This window comes from Petaurus breviceps, unplaced genomic scaffold, assembly GCF_028583685.1.
Source record: "Petaurus breviceps papuanus isolate PSGF00001 unplaced genomic scaffold, PetGlider_PUasm1.0 90842, whole genome shotgun sequence".
Classification (NCBI taxonomy): domain Eukaryota; kingdom Metazoa; phylum Chordata; class Mammalia; order Diprotodontia; family Petauridae; genus Petaurus; species Petaurus breviceps.
In genome coordinates, this window is record NW_027187358.1 from 9,182,776 (window position 1) to 9,200,254 (window position 17,479).

At 40.0% G+C, this 17,479-nt stretch overlaps 1 protein-coding gene and 1 long non-coding RNA gene across 2 annotated transcripts in view; one reads left to right on the plus strand and one right to left on the minus strand.

Moving 5' to 3' along the window:
• The window catches only part of PRKCE (protein kinase C epsilon), a 657,089-nt gene that overhangs the window by 542,444 nt on the left and 97,166 nt on the right, over positions 1–17,479 (plus strand). The window lies entirely within an intron of this gene.
• The window catches only part of LOC138148801 (uncharacterized), a 124,874-nt gene continuing 119,120 nt past the window's right edge, over positions 11,726–17,479 (minus strand). Inside the window, exon 3 of the long non-coding RNA XR_011165184.1 lies at positions 11,726–11,876. This is a non-coding gene — a long non-coding RNA (uncharacterized lncRNA). The remainder of the gene's footprint in view (positions 11,877–17,479) is intronic.

The window sequence follows — 17,479 nt, forward strand, 5'->3', positions numbered from 1 at the left end:
AGAGAGAGAGAGAGAGAGAGAGAGAGAGAGAGAGAGAGAGAGGAGGATAGAGAGATAGAAAGATAGAGAGATAGATAGATAAAATATATTTTATGTCCATGATTATTTACATGGTCTCCCTCATATGAAAATGAGTTCTTTGAGGTGAGAGACTTTTTAAAAATTTCTCTTTATTTTCCCAATACTTATTACAATTCCTGACACATGATAAGTGCAGGTTGATGAACTGACTGTTGCAACTGTTCAGGCAAAAGGTGTTGCCTAATTATTGCCATTGTTCAGACAAGAGGTGATGAGAGCCCTCAAGGTGGTAGCCACCGGATGGAGAAGAGTGAGGGAGATTTGAAGGAAGGTGTAGAAGGAGAATCAACAGACAGGGATACACAACCTGAGTGATGAGAATGATGATCTCAACAGAAATGGGGAAGTCTAGAGAAGAGGTGGGTTTAAGACAGAAGAAGACCAGGAGGTCTGAGGTGTGGGGTATGTTGAACTTGAAAGCCCACAGGACATCCAGTTAGAAATATAGAAGAGAGAGCTGGTGACACTGACCTAGAGTTTATGAAATAAATTCTTCTATATTAGGGTGGGGGAGTCATCAGGATAGAGAGGATAATTGAAATGAAATAATTTGCTGATTACCCAATCTAGCCCAGCCCCATACCAGGGAGAGAAGGCAATCTGAACCATACCTACTTCGGGAGACAAGTTGGGACACCTGACGTGGAAAGGCAATACCTGGCCTTATATTATTAACTGTGAAAAAATACTACCGTGTGAAAGAGGCAATAAATGCTGAAGGAGGTCAGAGAAGGAACAGATGAGCGTCAGCTAAAAAGAGTCAAGGATCCATCACTGCTTCCAGAGTTTTCTCCCAAGCATGAGACAGGGAAAGAAAGCCAAAAGGCTTGGATTCAAATCCTGACCTCACCGCAAATTACCAGGGTGACCTTGACTAAGCTGATTCTTTACTTGGAGGGAATTGATTTCCCCCTTTTTGAAGAGGAAGTAGACTGGAATAGATGATCTTCAGAAGTCCCTCAAAGCTCTAGCTTTAACTTATTACTTTTCCTTATCGAGTTAGTGAAAATTAAACTCAATGTGTTTCCTTTCCCAGGGGTAGCCAGGATAATTTCTCACTGTAGAATGAATTTCAGTCATTAGTGTGTGTGGATAAGGAGAGGATATTTTCAGTGAGGGGCTGGGGGAGATGATGAGAGCTTATTCAGGGCACATGAAATTATGCCAGTAGGTGACCAGTTCTTCCACTTACATATAAGACTATACCTTTTGTGCTCAAATTTTAGAAAATTGGGAAACTAAGGCAGGCAAAAGTCATCAAATCATAGACCTAGAGCTGGAGCAAACCTCAGAGGGTCATAATTAGGGTTGGTCCTATCTCTCCTGGGCTTCACACAAGATGCCAGGCTAACTTTGTGAAAATATCGGTACCTTCAGACAAGCTTGGCATCCTCATCACTTTGGGTCCTGTGTTCAGTGCATGGCCTTCCTTGTCCAACACTGATTTGTATAATGTTGCATTTGTGTAAATAGACAGGCGACCTTTACTTTCTGATAATAGTGGGGGGTTGGGAGGGGAGCGAGGGATGCAGTTATTATTAAGTGACCAAGGAGGCGGGAGAGGAGAACAGAGGAAGAGGGAGCTAACTGGCCAGGACGAGAGCCAAGTTTCCATTCCTCTGAGGGAAGCTGTTAGTGCCGAGCAGATCAGAAGTGGGATTTGGACTGTCTGTGACATTTTAGCTTGAGAACAAACAGGAAGTTGGGAGTATCGAGGGAAATTCCTGATTAAATTTGGTTGAATATTTCAATAACGGTACATACGTCTAAGAGGAAATGGGCAGAGTCTGTGTCCCCTCTTTCTCTGTCCCCACATCACCTTGCACAGACTGGGCACAAGAAGGTATTAAAAAAAATGATCAGTTAATTGAAATTTAATTGAATTAGTATAGGAGCAAATAATTAAAACTTGCAGTCCCCCAAGCTTGAAACTTCGGTCATCCTTGACTTTTCCCTTTCCTTCAGCTCCATGTCTAGTCAATTGCCAGATCCTTGTTCATTCCGCTTCTGCAATATCTCTTATATCCATCCCCTTATCACCACTAATGATGCCACCTTCCTAGAACAAGCTTTTGTTGCCTCTTGTCAGAATGATTATAATAGCCTGATTGGCCTCCCTGCCTCTAGTATCTCTTTTTTTCCCTCAGTTTATCTTGCACTTAATTCAGGGAATCCATGACCCAGTAGATATGGGTACTACTTTCACTGGTGCAGATGGCAGCAATTCATTGTCACTTTGTCACGTTGAATGATTCCTGACTGTGCCCATTTCTAAATCTTCCCCCCAAAAAATATCTCTCAAGTATCCTACAGAACTTTTAGATCTTTAAAAAATTTATAGATATTGGTGCAATGTGTAGGTTTTTTTTCATTCCTATTATATAACCAGTCCACCTCCTCTTCTGATCATATGCTTTCTTGAGGTCTTTTTAACACTTAGTATATACAAATCATCATGCAAGAAAGCAGCAACCATTTTCTAAGTGTCTGTTATATACTTTCTAAACTTTCTATTGAAATGTATACATTTAAGTTAGTACAGAAAAAATAAATAAGTACAAGGTAGTTGAATACAAGGTATTCAAGGGAAGGAGGAACTATCCATTGAAGGAGGCAGGAAAGGCATTATGATGCTGGAGTTCCTAGTCAGCCAATTGGTACAGTGGTTGGAGTGTTGAACCTAGAGTTGGCAAAACCTCAATTCATACCCTCAATTCAGACATGTCACAAAATTAAATCATGTCAAAATTATTGCTTTTTCCCACGTAATTCATGGACCATTGTAAGTCTTTTCTTCTCTGATTAACAGTAGCCAGCATTTATATAATGCCTTAAGGTTTACAAGTCCATCACTTTCACAAAAGAGGACACTGAGGCCCAGGGAAGGAGTTAGGTGACTTGCTCCAAATCACACCAATAGTAGATGGTGGAGGCAGGATTTGAACTTGTATCCTTTGCCCCCAGAGCCATTTCTCTTCCCACTGTGCCACACTTCACCAGGTAGTCAGTAATCAATTTTTATATCATGCTACCATGGGAGTTGGAGATTTCCACCTAAGGCAGGTGGCACCAGGCATCTCAGAAACAGAGTATGTTCATTTATTAAGAGAGCTTCCTGGGCACGTGTGATAGGCACTAGCAGTAGAGAAAGGTGGGAATGACTTACAGAGGAAGCGTATTGTCACACAGCCCCTGCAAAGAAACATATTGTTGGAGCTGGCACTGCATACATCCCAAGCTGGAATGTCTTACCTTGGCTACCTGGGCTACCTCAGGAAACAGTAGAAGAAATATTATGCTGTGTTGTTGTGCCATAAGTGATGAATATTGTTGAGGAGCGTACAGCACAGCAGCTCAGAATTGGAAAGAACCTTAGAAATCACCTGATCCAACTTCTGCCTGACGGGAATTCTCTCTACAACCTCTCCCACACGCCGTCATGCAGGCTCTCCCATGGAGAACGCCACTGTTGGGGAAATCACTATCGCTTGAAGTGGCCCCTTTTTGTTCTAATTGTTCTTTCTCTTTAGGACAGAAATCTGCCTCTCTGCCATTTGCCTCCCCTGTTCTAGTTCTATAACTAGGGCCAAAAACGAACAAATTTAACCCTTCGTCTGCCAGAAAATCCTTCGAATACATCCAGCTACCCCCACTGCATCTTGTCTTCTCCTGTGTATGATAAACATCCCATGATTCTCCATGGGTTCATCTGTAAAATGAGAGACTGAATGATCTCTGAGGTTCCTCTTACCTTCACAAGTAGGATCTTTTAAAGAATTCTCACTTCTAATCTTCTCATCATCCTGGTTGCCCTTCTCTGAACACTTTCAGTGTTGTCAGTAGCCTTCCTAAAAGGTGGTGGTGCCCAGAACACAGCAAGCCCCTAGAGGTGGTCAGACGAGGGCACAGTGGTCTGTGCTAGATTCTGGTGTCACTAGCCCCAGCTTCAGGCTGGACACAGAGCTTCTCTGTCAGGGCAACCGAAGGTCACTTGTTTCCGTGATTTTAACTTACATCAGACTTCCATTTCACCATCACAGAACCCAGTGTAATCAAACTTTTTCCTTGATCTTTATTTCATTTCATCTTCATCACATGTTCTAGCCTCTTGATATCTTTTATCATCCTGATTGTTTTCTGATACTTTCCAGCTTCATCATCTGCAAACTTGATAAACACACCACCTGTGCCATCACCCAAATCACTGATAAAAAGGGAACTGGCAAATAGATCAGCAAGGAAGATCCCTGGGGCACTACACCAGAGACCTTCCTCCAAGTTGGCATGGGCTACTGCACTTTACATCCAGTCATTCGGCTAGTTGTGAATATTCCTAACTATATTGTCATCTAGGTTCCATCTCTTCATCCTGTCCATAAGACTATCCTGAGAAATTTAGCCAAATTCTAAGCAGAAATCTCAGGGGTACTGTGTCTGTGTCATTCTCTCGATTGATCGTACTAGTAACCCATTCAAAAAAGAAAATGAAGTTGGGAGGGAAGGAATGACCCATCCACAATCCCCTTTATTTTAGTGTTATTGATGACTTTTACTTTTGTACTATTAGTCATTACCTGATATTTTATTGTTGTTGTCGTTCAGTTGTCCAGTCATATCTGACTCTCAGGGTTTTTTTGGAAAAACCCATATGGTTTTCTTGGCAAAGATATGGGAGTGGTTTGCCATTGCCTTCTCCAGTTTTATGCAGGCAGGACTTAAGTGATTCACCCAGAGTCACACAGCTAATAAGTGTCTTGACTTCACATTTGAACTTTGGTCTTTCTGACTCCAGGTTCAGAGCTCTGTCTAGTGTACCACCTAGCTGCCCATACTCTATGGTCAATTTGATAATAAGTCAAATCAACAAATATTTATTTAAGTGTTTACTCCCTTGAAATGAAGAGAGGCAGTCAAGGAAGACTAATTGAGAGCAATGATCCCGTCAGACAGCATATGTAATGTTCTGTACCTTTAGTTCACCACTTTCTCCTGAGAGAAAATCTATTTCATCATCTGTTTGCTAAGACTGAGATTAGTCTTTGTATTGAATCTGAGTTTGGCTTTTGGGGTTGTTTTCATTTACATTATCATAGTCATTGTATTGTTTTTGTATTTCTGCTTTCTTTGCTATGTGTTGGTTCAAATAAGTCATCCCATATTTCTCTGTATTCCCAATATTCATCATTTGTGGCACAACAATAGTCCTCACTCCCATCTGGAGCCCCAGGTCTAACCCAGACATAGAGTTGCCATTTTGTTTCAGAGTCATGCTGTGTACCTTCTCCTTCTCTCAAAGTCAGGACCCAAACAACCTTTCTTCCCTTCCCCGGGAGCCCTGGCCTTGCTCATAGATTCTCACAAAGACTTGAGAGAAGGTAACAGTGTGGCCAGGAAATAGAAAGACTTCCTAAGTGGCGAATGAGCTGATGGGGTGAATTGATTGAAAACCATCCCATCTCCACTTAAAGTAAGTTACGAGATGCCCAATTCGTCTCAGTCACAGGCTTTACTCTAGGTGCCCAAAGTACTTGAAAACACAATGAATATTGCATAGGAACTGCATTTGGATAGGCTGAAGAAACTTTGTTATGCTCAAGAGGTCACCTAGAAATTATCAAGCTAGTTTAAAACTGGGCTTATTTAAGACATTGTGGCATTCCAGGTAAGAGATGCTTATGCTTCAACCTTGGTCTAGGTTTCCTCCCTCCCTTCCTTTGTCCAAGAACTTAAAAGCTTAAAATAATTAGGTTTCTCATTTCCTCCATGATATCCCCAGATTGGCTGATGGCATGGTCTTCATTGGTAGCTAAGGACAGGCCAGACACAAATTCACAGCTCCATAAGGCACCCAGCAAAGAAAGTGCTTCGTGCCTAAAAGGAACTTGCTGAGGGGTCAGAAGGACTTCTAGCAACAAGGAGCTTTGTTCCCACTTTGCCACAGCTGCCACATTCACTCCTACTTTCCCCTGAACTCTGTATGTACTGGTCATAGAGTAGGTCACATACATTTTTTGGAGAGCAGGGAGTGAAGAGTTTCATAGCAATCCTTATTATACCTACTGAAAAAAAAAATACCCTTCCAAAAAACTAAAGTTAAGTGAAATGATTCTCAAATAATAACATTGAGGGGGTGGAGGTGAGAATAGAGCGTGCTTGTGGGGGCTTGAGCCAATGAGAATCACCACCAATGCCTGAGGGAACCATGGAACCATGAGAAGGAGCCTGGCTTCACTCTCCTGTGAGTGGCAATAAGGAAAAAAATCCTCAAAGCTTATATAGGCTGTATATGTAGTGTATAACCATCCTAACATATAACAGTACCACTAATCTTCAAGTAGCTCCCAGATTTGGAGTGCCCCATGCCAGAAGTTCACCATAGCGTTGCACACAATACATATGCAATAATGCCCATCCCCTTAAAGCATAAAGAATGGGTCATTCTTCTTTCATCCTCTGAAGTTTTCATTATACTAGAAAAGAACATTTGCTGATGACTACAATGCTCCCACATGCACTTACCCTGTATTTCTATTCCTGATGAACCAAATGCAGAAATTTGCTTCCAAGGTCCTATGCATGGGTCGCTGTAATAAGATCTTCCCTGCCCCTAGGCTAAAGTGCACCTGGAGCCTGGGGTGGGAGGCTTGTTTTTCAGTAGATACTTCTTGATTGGCCAGTGAGTCAATAAGGTTGTTACATTCTCTGAGCCAGGGGAAGGCTATATAAGCCCTGATGTGTAGCTTTGTTTTGGGGCTCACTTTGAGAAGTGTTCTGTGATTTGATATGGATTCTGGGAAGCTGTTGTCCAGAGCCCCCCGGCTTTGAAACCCAGATGTTGAAACCCAGATGTTGATTGGGTACAGATGTAATGGTTGGACAGTTTGAAATCTGTCTACTTGATCTGTTTCTGTCTTGATAATTCTGTCTGTATATTCTGAAGTTCGGGGTGCTGACCTCTTTCCCCTGAACTAGGTAAATGATACATGTTTGACTGATTAAAGTAAGCTTGTTAACCCATTTTGAGTTGCTTTCCTTTATCAAAGCAGATCCAAGAAGCTGTATGGGCAGCCACCCTGAGGATGCTTGGGGTGCTTGCCGCTACAGTCACATATCTTATTTGTATCTATCCTTGCTTGTGGAGCCCTGGATTAAGAACCAGAAGGCCTTGTTCAAGTCCCATTTTGCCACCAATTAGCTTTTGACCAAGTCACTTTATCCTTTGTTTCTTGGTGTGTAAAATGAGGGTGTGGGCTAGATAATTGGTAAGGTTTCTTTTAGTTTTTATATTCTGGGAATATCTGAGTCCCTTTGCAGCTCTGTGATTCAATGAGGCCATGAATAATCATGCCTCATCCTTAGTATTTTTTAAAACTTAGAGAGTTTTGCAATGCGTGGATGCATGCTACAGCTGCTGCCATTTTATGTGTATTTTTTTTTTAATGTTCCTGATTTTGACTCTGCTTATCCCATATTACAACTTCTTGAATCAGGGGATGGGAATGAATCACTTTCTTTCCCTCCTAACTCCTCCCTCTCTCAACCTATCCACACTTTTCATGTTTAGACAGATCCTAAAATAGGGACCAAAGAAGTGTTTTCTAATATGGTTAACCAGTTAATTATGTAGAGGTATATCTCTGAAAACTTTTTGGAGGGCAATCCCGTAGTTCTTTGCATCATATAGTTTTAAGTGTGCCTTCTACCCAGAGTTGGTCTACCATCATATAGGGGAAGAACATTTCTGCCTTTGTTTCCCATGGTCATGAGATGTTATTCATCAGTTTTCTGAGTCACTCATCAATTCCTGAATTATAAGAGTAGTACTCCCAAGAGAGGCTGGGAATTCTCCAGCTAGAATGGCAAATTGTGATTCAGACATCAGGAGGTACAGGCCATTCCTGGGTACCTTCATGGTCCTTATCCCAGAAGGCCCTGTTTTCCATAGTTTAGAATACCAGATTAGTTTGGGTGTAGCTTAATTTTTTTTTTAGATTGTAGTGAAGGACATGGTAAATTAGAGTGTTATGTGTTTAAAAGGGGTAGAGGTATGGGGAAGCAGGGCAGAGGAAAGAGAGATTTATAGTCAGAATCATTTGGATTCAGGTCTAGCTACCCCTAGGGTAAGAAGGCATAAAGGGTTAGAGCTAGAAGACACCATAAAGATTGCCCTTGGAATCATATTTAAAGGGACCTTCAAGACCATCTAGTCAAACCCTTTTACTTTGAAGATGTAGCCTCAGATCAGTGACTTGCTGGAGGTCGCCAGCCCTGCTGACACTTTCCTTGGAAGGAGGGAGCAGCAATAATTGCTTGAGGTCCTGGCCACTTCAACTAGTGACCTGGCCACCGAGTGTTCGGCCAGCTGGTGGAAGGAGGGCTACGTTGATACAGTTTTTCCTTAAATTTTGACTATGTAGACATTTAGCTATGCAGACACAACTTTGAGCTGCTACTGATGAGTTTTGAAACAGCAAAAATGAAAAGCCAGCCCCCAAACTACACCATTTATCTCAGAAAGTGTCAGCTGTTTCAGGTACAATAGTCTCTAAACTCAACATGTTAGGTTGGATTCTTGTCACTTTGTTGAATTCCTGTGGCTTGTTTCCTAGACCATGTGTTCTAAATTATTCTAGTACTCACATTGCAGGTATGATTAGTAATAATAACAATAACAATACTAATAATTATATATATATGTATATATATGATTTGAAGGTTTACCAAGTCTTTTCCTCACAACCTCTAGGCAAGTATTCATAGTTTCAATTTACCAGTGGGGAAACTGAGTCATCAGATGGTTAAGTGATTTACTAGTGTCTATTCAGCTCATAGGACTCAAGACTCATTTTTTAATTCAGGTCTCTGGACTCTAAGTCCACTCCTTTTTCCCATAAGGCACTACTTTCTTCTGCCTCCCTGGGAATTATCATCACCCCAGTTTTCAGTTGAGGTAATGGAGTTCCCCTCTGTTGACAACAGCCTGAGCTCTTGACTTGCCCTTATCCAAATAAAGGACTTCCCATCTGATTTCCCATCAGTTTGCCCAAGTCCACACCCCCATAAGATTACAACATGGGTTGTCTCAACTATACAGAGCACATGACAAACATACAGACAGGATTGGGCATGTCAAACAGAGGCAGTGTGGTTCAGTAGCAAGAGTCAGAAGGCCTGGATTTGAATCGCAGCCAAGTCACTTCCTTGGGGTCTTCAGTTTCTTCTTTTGCAGAACTGGAGCTGGTTGAGATGATGCCCTAGAAGTGAGTGCAATGATCTCAAAGGCCCACTCCAGAAGAACTTGGTCTACCTCATGTTTCATAGGAGGGAACATTTACAACAGCAACGTTTATAGTGTGCATTGTAATCTTGCTTATATCACACAACCTGGTGATCTGTCTTTAAGCCTTAGTGCTTAGCAAGTCATGAAAAGACTGAATTATGAGAAAAATAAAACCTGTCCCAAAATGTGTGTAAGAGGGGCATTTGGAAACAGCTCTATGTGTGTGTGCATCACAGTTTTCTTCAAAGCTCCTGTTTTTATTTGTTTGAGCCTGGATTATAAATCAGTCTTTTAGATGGAAGCAAGATAGAGAGCTATATTTAGAACCTGCTTGGAGCAAGATGCACTCATTTTCCCCTTCCCTGTATCAGAGGGCACCCTGGGGGACTCAGAGGGTGTGTTTGCATAGGTTGGTCTTCTTTGACTTTGCCTTCATCCATAACTTTGTTCAGCTCAAGGATAAGTCTGACTTTGCCAATAAATCCACAGCTTCTGTTTTCTGACCAGTCTTCCAAAAAAGAGGGTCCTCTACCCCCACATTGGGTTTAGAATGACTTCTAGATAGGAACTTTTTCTAAGAGCTAAGAAGGAAAAAAAGCCAGATTTCTCAGATGAGAAGTCATAATCTTGCCTGGATCTGAGATTTTTAGCAAAGAGTTAGCTCTAAGTCTCCCCAGATTTCTAGACATTTGTAACAGGCGCTCCCCCTCTTTCCTTTGTGAGCTCTGCACCCAGTCATGTTCTGGATAAAACTGACATGCATTATTTGGACATGCATTATTATTGATCAAGGCTTGAGACTACCTCCAATTTACCCTGAATAGATTGGGTTTATACATAGTTGTTTGCATATTGTCTCATGATTTCCTTCAAGGCTGGGACTGTTTTTTGCTGAAACCAGCCCTTTGAGGAGACATCAGTGTTCTTCATCCCAACAGGGATCTAAGGTGGCAGGAACCAGATTAAAAAAAAAAATTTTCCTGTCAGCCTCAGTTTTCCTCACCAACAAAATGAAAAGATTGAACCAAATGATCTCCAGGTTCCCTTCCAAGCCTGTGAATTGTGGTCTCTTGTTTTTCTTTTGAGGAGCTGGACCTGTGATTTTATCAGTATAGGCCCTAGGGCCTAGGCCAGGGGTGGAGAATCTGTGGCATTCTAGGTTCTCAAATGTGACTCTTTGACTGAATCCAGACTTTTGTTCTGTGAAGTTTGGATTCAGTCAAAGGGCCTCACTTGAGGACCTAGAGGGCCACGTGTGTCCTTGAGGCTGCAGGTTCTCCACCCCTGGTCTAAGCTACCGTGTTTCCCCGATAATAAGACACTGTCTTATTATTTTTTTTGGAAAGAAAAACACCAGAGGGCTTATTTTCAGGGGAGGGCTTATGTTGTCCTGCCTCAGCTCTCCTCCGGGGCACTGCTCTCAATGGCACCAGCAAGCAAATCACTGGGGAAGAACAGGATGATGCGCTCACTGCTGCAGCTCTGATTGGATGCAGCTCGGAGCGCAGCGTGCGTTTCACGGGGGGGGGGGGGGGGGACGGTGCATACAGAGGGTACAGTAATATAGCGTGTAGCGCAGGGGATCACCTTCACTACAGTAGCAATCTCAATAGGGCTTATTTTCGGGGAAGGGCTTATTTTAGAGGAATCTTACACAGTAAGGGGAGGGCTTATTTTTGGGATAGGTCTTATTATCGGGGAAACACGGTAAGGAGGTCTTGAGGAGGTGATGTGACTTGCCCAGCATCATACAACCTGTGGTGAGAATTGAACTGAGGTGGTTCCCCGGCTTCAAGGTTTTTACTCTACCCATTACCAGATAATGTGATCTATTTTTCTTTCAAACAAGGAGGAAAAAACCTGGCCTTGAAATCTGGCAGCTACCATCCCTACTCATGCCACACTGAGTTTATGGAGAAGCCAGGAATTTTTGGCAGTGCTGTTTGTTCATTCGTTGATTCATTCACAAATATTAAGTGCCTACTGTATGCAGAGCACTGTGTTTGGCACCTGAAGTACAAAGACAAAAATGAAGATAGTCCCTCCCTCAAGGAACTTACAGTATCCTGGGAGAGTCTGACATTTAAACAGATAAATAAATACAAGACCATCAAGTGGTGTAGTAGAGAGCGAACCTGGGAGTCAGGAAGACCTGAGTTCAAACTCTGCCTTAGACACTTACTGACTGCATGGCCCTGGGCAAGTCATTTCATCTTGTCTGCCTCAGTTTCCTCATTTGTAAAATGAGAAGGAAATGGCAAACCACTTTACTATCTTTGCCACAAAAACCCAAAATGGGGTCACAGAGTCAGACATGACTAAATCAACTTAACAATAAGACATTTTATTTTAGTACTTGAAGAGGGAGGGAGTGAGGGCAGCAGGGGTTATAGCATATTGTGCCAGTCCCCATGGCTTGCCTTTCAGAATCCTCTTCTTTGCTTCGAGGCTCAGCTCAACAGCCACTTCCTCCATGGGACATTGTGGGATTCGTCTCACTCCTCCTCAAGTGTTCCTTTTACAGATAGACATTTATTATCCTTATTAGCTTTACAGTTGTTAAAAATTCACAGACATTTCTGTATACAAAGAAAGTCAGAGAGGCTATAAGCCTGCCGTGCGCAACTTTGTGTTTTTTTTTAAGTTTGCATCAGATTTAGTAGGATAGCGCCCACTGCCCTTTTTTGTCTGCTTTCCTTTCTGGACTTCCTTTCTCTCTTCTATGTATTTTTTTTTCTAATTTGATACTTTCTCTTTCTTTTTCTCTTCTGTTATATCCCTGTCATTGCCCTTCCATTTCCTCGTACAAGCCCCAAATTCCTAGTCAAAGTGCTCACTTGTGATAAATGAATAGAATCCCTTTTGGAAAAGAGATGGATGGAAAATGCCATTTTTCTCAGCTGGAAGGAGGGACTGAAGGATCAGGAGAGGTGGGATGGTACACAGGAAGAGGGAAACCTGGAACTTTTGAGCCCCACGGAGAGGGTAGGGGCCCTGGGAAACGCAGACTTGGGCAATTGCCAGCAGCCAATTGCAAGGGAAAGGCACTGCTACTCCCAATTAAATATAATCATGAGCTGTTGGAGCCTTGTTTGGCTCACTGCTGTACTTAAGCAATGACCTTCTTAGATCTAAATTGCTGCTATACTGGGACCAAGTGAATTTATCCCATTTCTAATACTCCTGGTCATTACTTTTAAATCTTATTTATTGGATGTTTATATCTTTATCATAGGTTTTGTCCACAAATTTATAAAAATAAGATGATTTTTTATTGTGTTCTGAACACATGTTTGCTATACAAGAGTGTTCCACACTGAAAAAGGAAAAAAAGGAACCGACGGACAAAAAGACCTAGACTTACCCATAAGCCCCTGTTGAAACTCCCACACTCTCTGTCTGTCTCTTTCTCTTTGTCTGTCTGTCTCTGTCTTTGAACAGACAACAGACTTGATAAATGTAATTAAGCAAAACAAGTTTGTACTGTTTTTGGTCATGTCTGAAAATATATGTCTTATTCTGTACCTACAGCATATCACCTTCCACCAAGATAAAGGACATACTTCATCATCCACCTTCTGTAGTCATGATTGGTCATTACATTGATCAGAGTTCTTAAGTTTTTCAAAGTTTCTGTCCTTTTCAGCATTGTTGATGACATATAAATTGTTCTCATGAATAAGGAGATTCCTCCTTCATTGGTGAACAAATGGATTGTGAGATACGAATGGAATGAAATGTTTCTGACCTTTAAGAAATTGGTAATATGATGAAAACAACAGAAATATGGGAAAGACTTACATTATTTAATGAAAAGTGAGCAAGCAGAGTTAGGAAACTACAATAAAGTAAATGCATAGAACAGCCACAAAACAATTGAAACTGGATGTTGCAGAATTATAATGACCAAGTGAGGTCCCAAAGAAAAGATATGAGAAGATCCTTCTCTTGGCCCTTTGCAGAGGTATAGAACATTGTATATAATGGATTATTTTTTTCCTATTTTTATCAGATTTTATGATTTTTTCCTTTTTTTATTTCTTAAAAGGGATGGCTTTCTGGAAGAGGAGAGGGAGATGCAGAGGAAAATACAAATTATGTAAAAACAAAAGATTTTTTAAAATCTGTTTTTAAGCACTTTTAAAAAGATGAGAAAAAAATTTAAAAATCATACTCCTGGTTCTGCTTATTTGATTCTGCATTAATTCACATAAGTTTTATCAGATTTCTTTGAAATCATCCCTTTCAGCATTTCTTCAGGAGAAATAATATTCAATTACATTCATATGCCGTAATTGGTTCTGCCATTTCCTAGTTGATAAGCACTCATTTTGTTTCTAGTTCTTTGTTATAACAAAAAGTACCCCTATCAGTTGTTTTGTATATATGAGTCCCTCCCCTCTTTCTTTAATCTCTTTGTAGTAATAAGTCTAGTATTGGTATCATGTAAGAAGGTATATTCACAGTTTAGTGATTTGGAAGTATAATTCCAAATTACTTTCTAGAAATGTTAGACCACTTCACAACTCTGCCAAGAGTGTGTCAGTGTGCCCCTAACCTTTTCAACAATTGTCATTTTCCTTTTTCATTCTCTTGACCATTCTGATGAGTATAAGATAGAACCTCATATTAATTGAATTTGTATTTTTCTTGTTTATTAGTGATTTACAACATTTTATATGATTGTTAATAGTTTACATTTCTTCTTTTAAGAATTGCTTGTTCTTACCATTTGGCCATTTTTCTTTTGAAAAATAACTTTTGTTCTTTAATATTTATATCAATTTCCTGTGTGTATTAGAGATCAGGCCTTTAATTTTTCAGAGAAATTTTCTGCAAATATTTTTTTCTTAGCTAACTGTTCTCATTATAATGCTCATTTCTTTGATCTTTTGGGGACAAAATATTTTCAATTTTATGTAATCAAAATTTTCCATTTAATTTTTTGTGATCTTCTCTATCACTTGTTTGATTAAGAACTCTTCCTCGTCTGTAATTATGAAAAGTATCTCTTTACCTGATCTTCTAATATGTTTATGATATGGCTTTTTTAATATCTAAGTCATCTGTCCATTCTGAGCTTGTTACTGTGTAACATGTTAGTCTAACCCTAATTTCTTCTATTCTTCTTTCAGATTTCCCAGCAATCTTTTTTTTTCCCAAATAGTGAGATCTTACCTTAGTATTTAGGGGATCCTTAAGTTTATAAAACTCTATGTTATTATGTTCATTTGATTTTGGATCATGTCGAAATGCCATGTGATTAAGAAGATGTATATTCCCTTGGTTTGCATTCAGTAATCAGCAAAGATCAGTAATATCTAACTTTTCTAAAATTCCACTTTGTTCTTTAACTTCTTTCTTGTTTATAATTTTGTTAGATTTGTCTAATTTTGAATGGAGTACATTGAAGTTTCTAGCTATTATAGTTTTACTGTCTGTTTTCCCTATAATTTCATTAATTTTTCATATAAATACTTAGATGTTATGCCATTTTCTGCATATATATGCTAAGTACTAACATTATTTCATTATTGATGATGCCTTAGAGTATAATGTAGTCCCTCTGCTTATCTTTTTAGCCTTCTTTTTGTTATTACCTGTATGAGATCATGATTGCCATCCCTGTTGTTTTTAATTCACTTAAGGCATAACATTTTTTTCCCAGCCCTCTCATTCGTTGTGAGATTCTCTGTTGCAAGTGTTTTTTTCTTGTAAACATCACATAGTTGAATTCTTCTTTGTAATCAATACAGTTATAGTACTCAATCCCATCTGTCATCAGTTGTGTTTTGTTTTCCCCCTTTGTAATATCCATTTATACTATTCTCCTTTATTTTCCCTCTGTTCTCATCTTTAGAAAGAAAATAGATTAATAATCTATAGTTGAAGTGGTCTAATCCCACTACTTTTCTCCCTTTTTTCTTCACTGCCTTTTATGATCCACTCTGTAAAATAAATTTTGTTTTGTTTGTGCTAATTCCCTCCCTTCCTCTTAAACTCCCCTCTCTTCTCACCTCTTCCAAGTATCTACCAGTTTTCCATAGTGAATTTAATGAAATTCTTCACTAAAGTGTTCATGCTTGTATATTCAACTTCTTTTTCTCCAGTTCTGATAGATACATGTAGTTCATTATATGCCCTCTATCCCCAGCTCCTTTTCCATTTTTGCAAATTCTTCTTATATATCTCAATTAAGAGAAATAGTAAGTTCCTCTGCTTAATTTCTTTTCTAATGTATGCTTTTACCATCCCTTTCCTTTCCTCTCTTAAACAATTTGGTACCAAGACAACCCCAAGCCTTTACTCCTTCTGTGACCCTAGAAGCTAGTAGAATTCTAATGAGACACTTGTTATCTTCTTACCCTGTCAGAATGTAAGCATTTAATAATCATTAATCCCCTTCCCATTCATTGCTCAAATGAATTTATCTTTTAGCTTTCTCTTATCTCCTGTGCTTGCATTTTTAAAATTCTGCTCAGTACTGGTATTTCATCAGAAATGATTAAACGCCTTCTATTCTCTTAAAGGACCTTTTTTATCCCTGTAGAATTTTGCTGTTTTGCAGGATAAATTGTTCTAAGATGTAAGCCTTTGTCTTTTGCCTTTTAGAATATTTTATTCCAAGATTTTTTTCTTCTTTGTAATAGTTTCAGCTCAGTCTTGTGTGATCCCAGTTGTGCAGCTTGACTAGGGATCTGGAGCATTCCCCTTTGTTGAACTGTTTCCAAGTTCTCTAGCGGTTTCTGGGCACATGAGCCTTTTCCACAGCTGGCTGCAGCGACTGGTTGTGGTGACCACAGCTCCAGTTTTCTTTCCAAGACTAACTTGTTAACAAATGCCTTACAATGCATGTATCCAAATGTACTTGCCCTTCAAAGCAGTCACAGTGGGATGGACTGTTCAAGAAAATATAGAGCCTTGTTCTTTGCAGGAGAGTGGAAAATTGGATAAAACAAGTCCTAAATTTTTTTCTTATTTGAAAGCATATGGAATTATAGTTCTGGGTCACTTAACTTACTGTTGACAGTCTCCAGGGGCAGGAAATTTTTAGTATTCAACTATGGATTCAATTTTTGGAGTGGGCCAGAAGTCATTCAGAGAGTTTGGTGAAGAAAATGAGTGATCAATTCCAGGACTTTAGTGGAATATCTCTTCATGGATGTGAACTCTCCCATCAGAGATACAGATCACAGCTTATACAGGACTGCTCATCCTTCATGACCCTTGTCCATGCCGTAGCTTAAATCTGTAACAGAAGATCCACTCAACATGGTGGGAGCCTTTCCACACATCCACAAGACATTGTGTTTCACCAGTGGAACACAGGGACTGTGTGTCAGTTACATTTCACCCCATCCCTTCAGCTTGTAGAGCAAGGAGGACCAAGCTGGGTGATAAGTGGCAGGAAGGTGTGATAACAGAGCATGTGGCTCTGAATGCAGTTGTTGAGGAGGAGACCTCAGAGTCCATCTAATCCCATCTCCTCTTTTTGTAAATGGGGAAACTGTGACCCAGAGAGGTTAAATTACTTGTCCAAAGTCACATAGATAGTGAGTAACAAAGACAGAATTTGAACCCACTTTTTCTGACTCTGCATTCTTACCTTTGAAACTCAGATAGCAAAGGAGGAAACAGTGCACAGCTCCTTAAGGGGACCACCCAGAAGCACAGAACTGGGGTACTTACACATTCATGAATTTGTTGGTAGAGTGCTGGACCTGCTGCCATGAAGACCCGAGTTCAAATTAAACTTCAGGTGTTTACTAGCAGTGTCACCCTGAGCAAGTTGTGTAACCTCTGTATGCCTCAGTTTCCCCATCTATAAATTTGGGATAATAATAGCATCTACACCCCAGGGTTCTTGTGAGAATAATGAGAGATATTTTTAAAGCATTTTGCAAACCTTAAAATGATATATAAATGCTATCTATTACCCAGCATACTGTATATGCCATCTCCATAGGCACAGGTAGAATGGCACGCATCCTTATATCTTAGCTGTTTTTCTCCTTTCTTACTGTTTAACTTTCTATATTTGTCTTCCCATGGAAATTGTAAGCTTATATAGGTAAAGCAGAAAGAGACTGTTACTATCTTTTATACTTCATTTTGTCC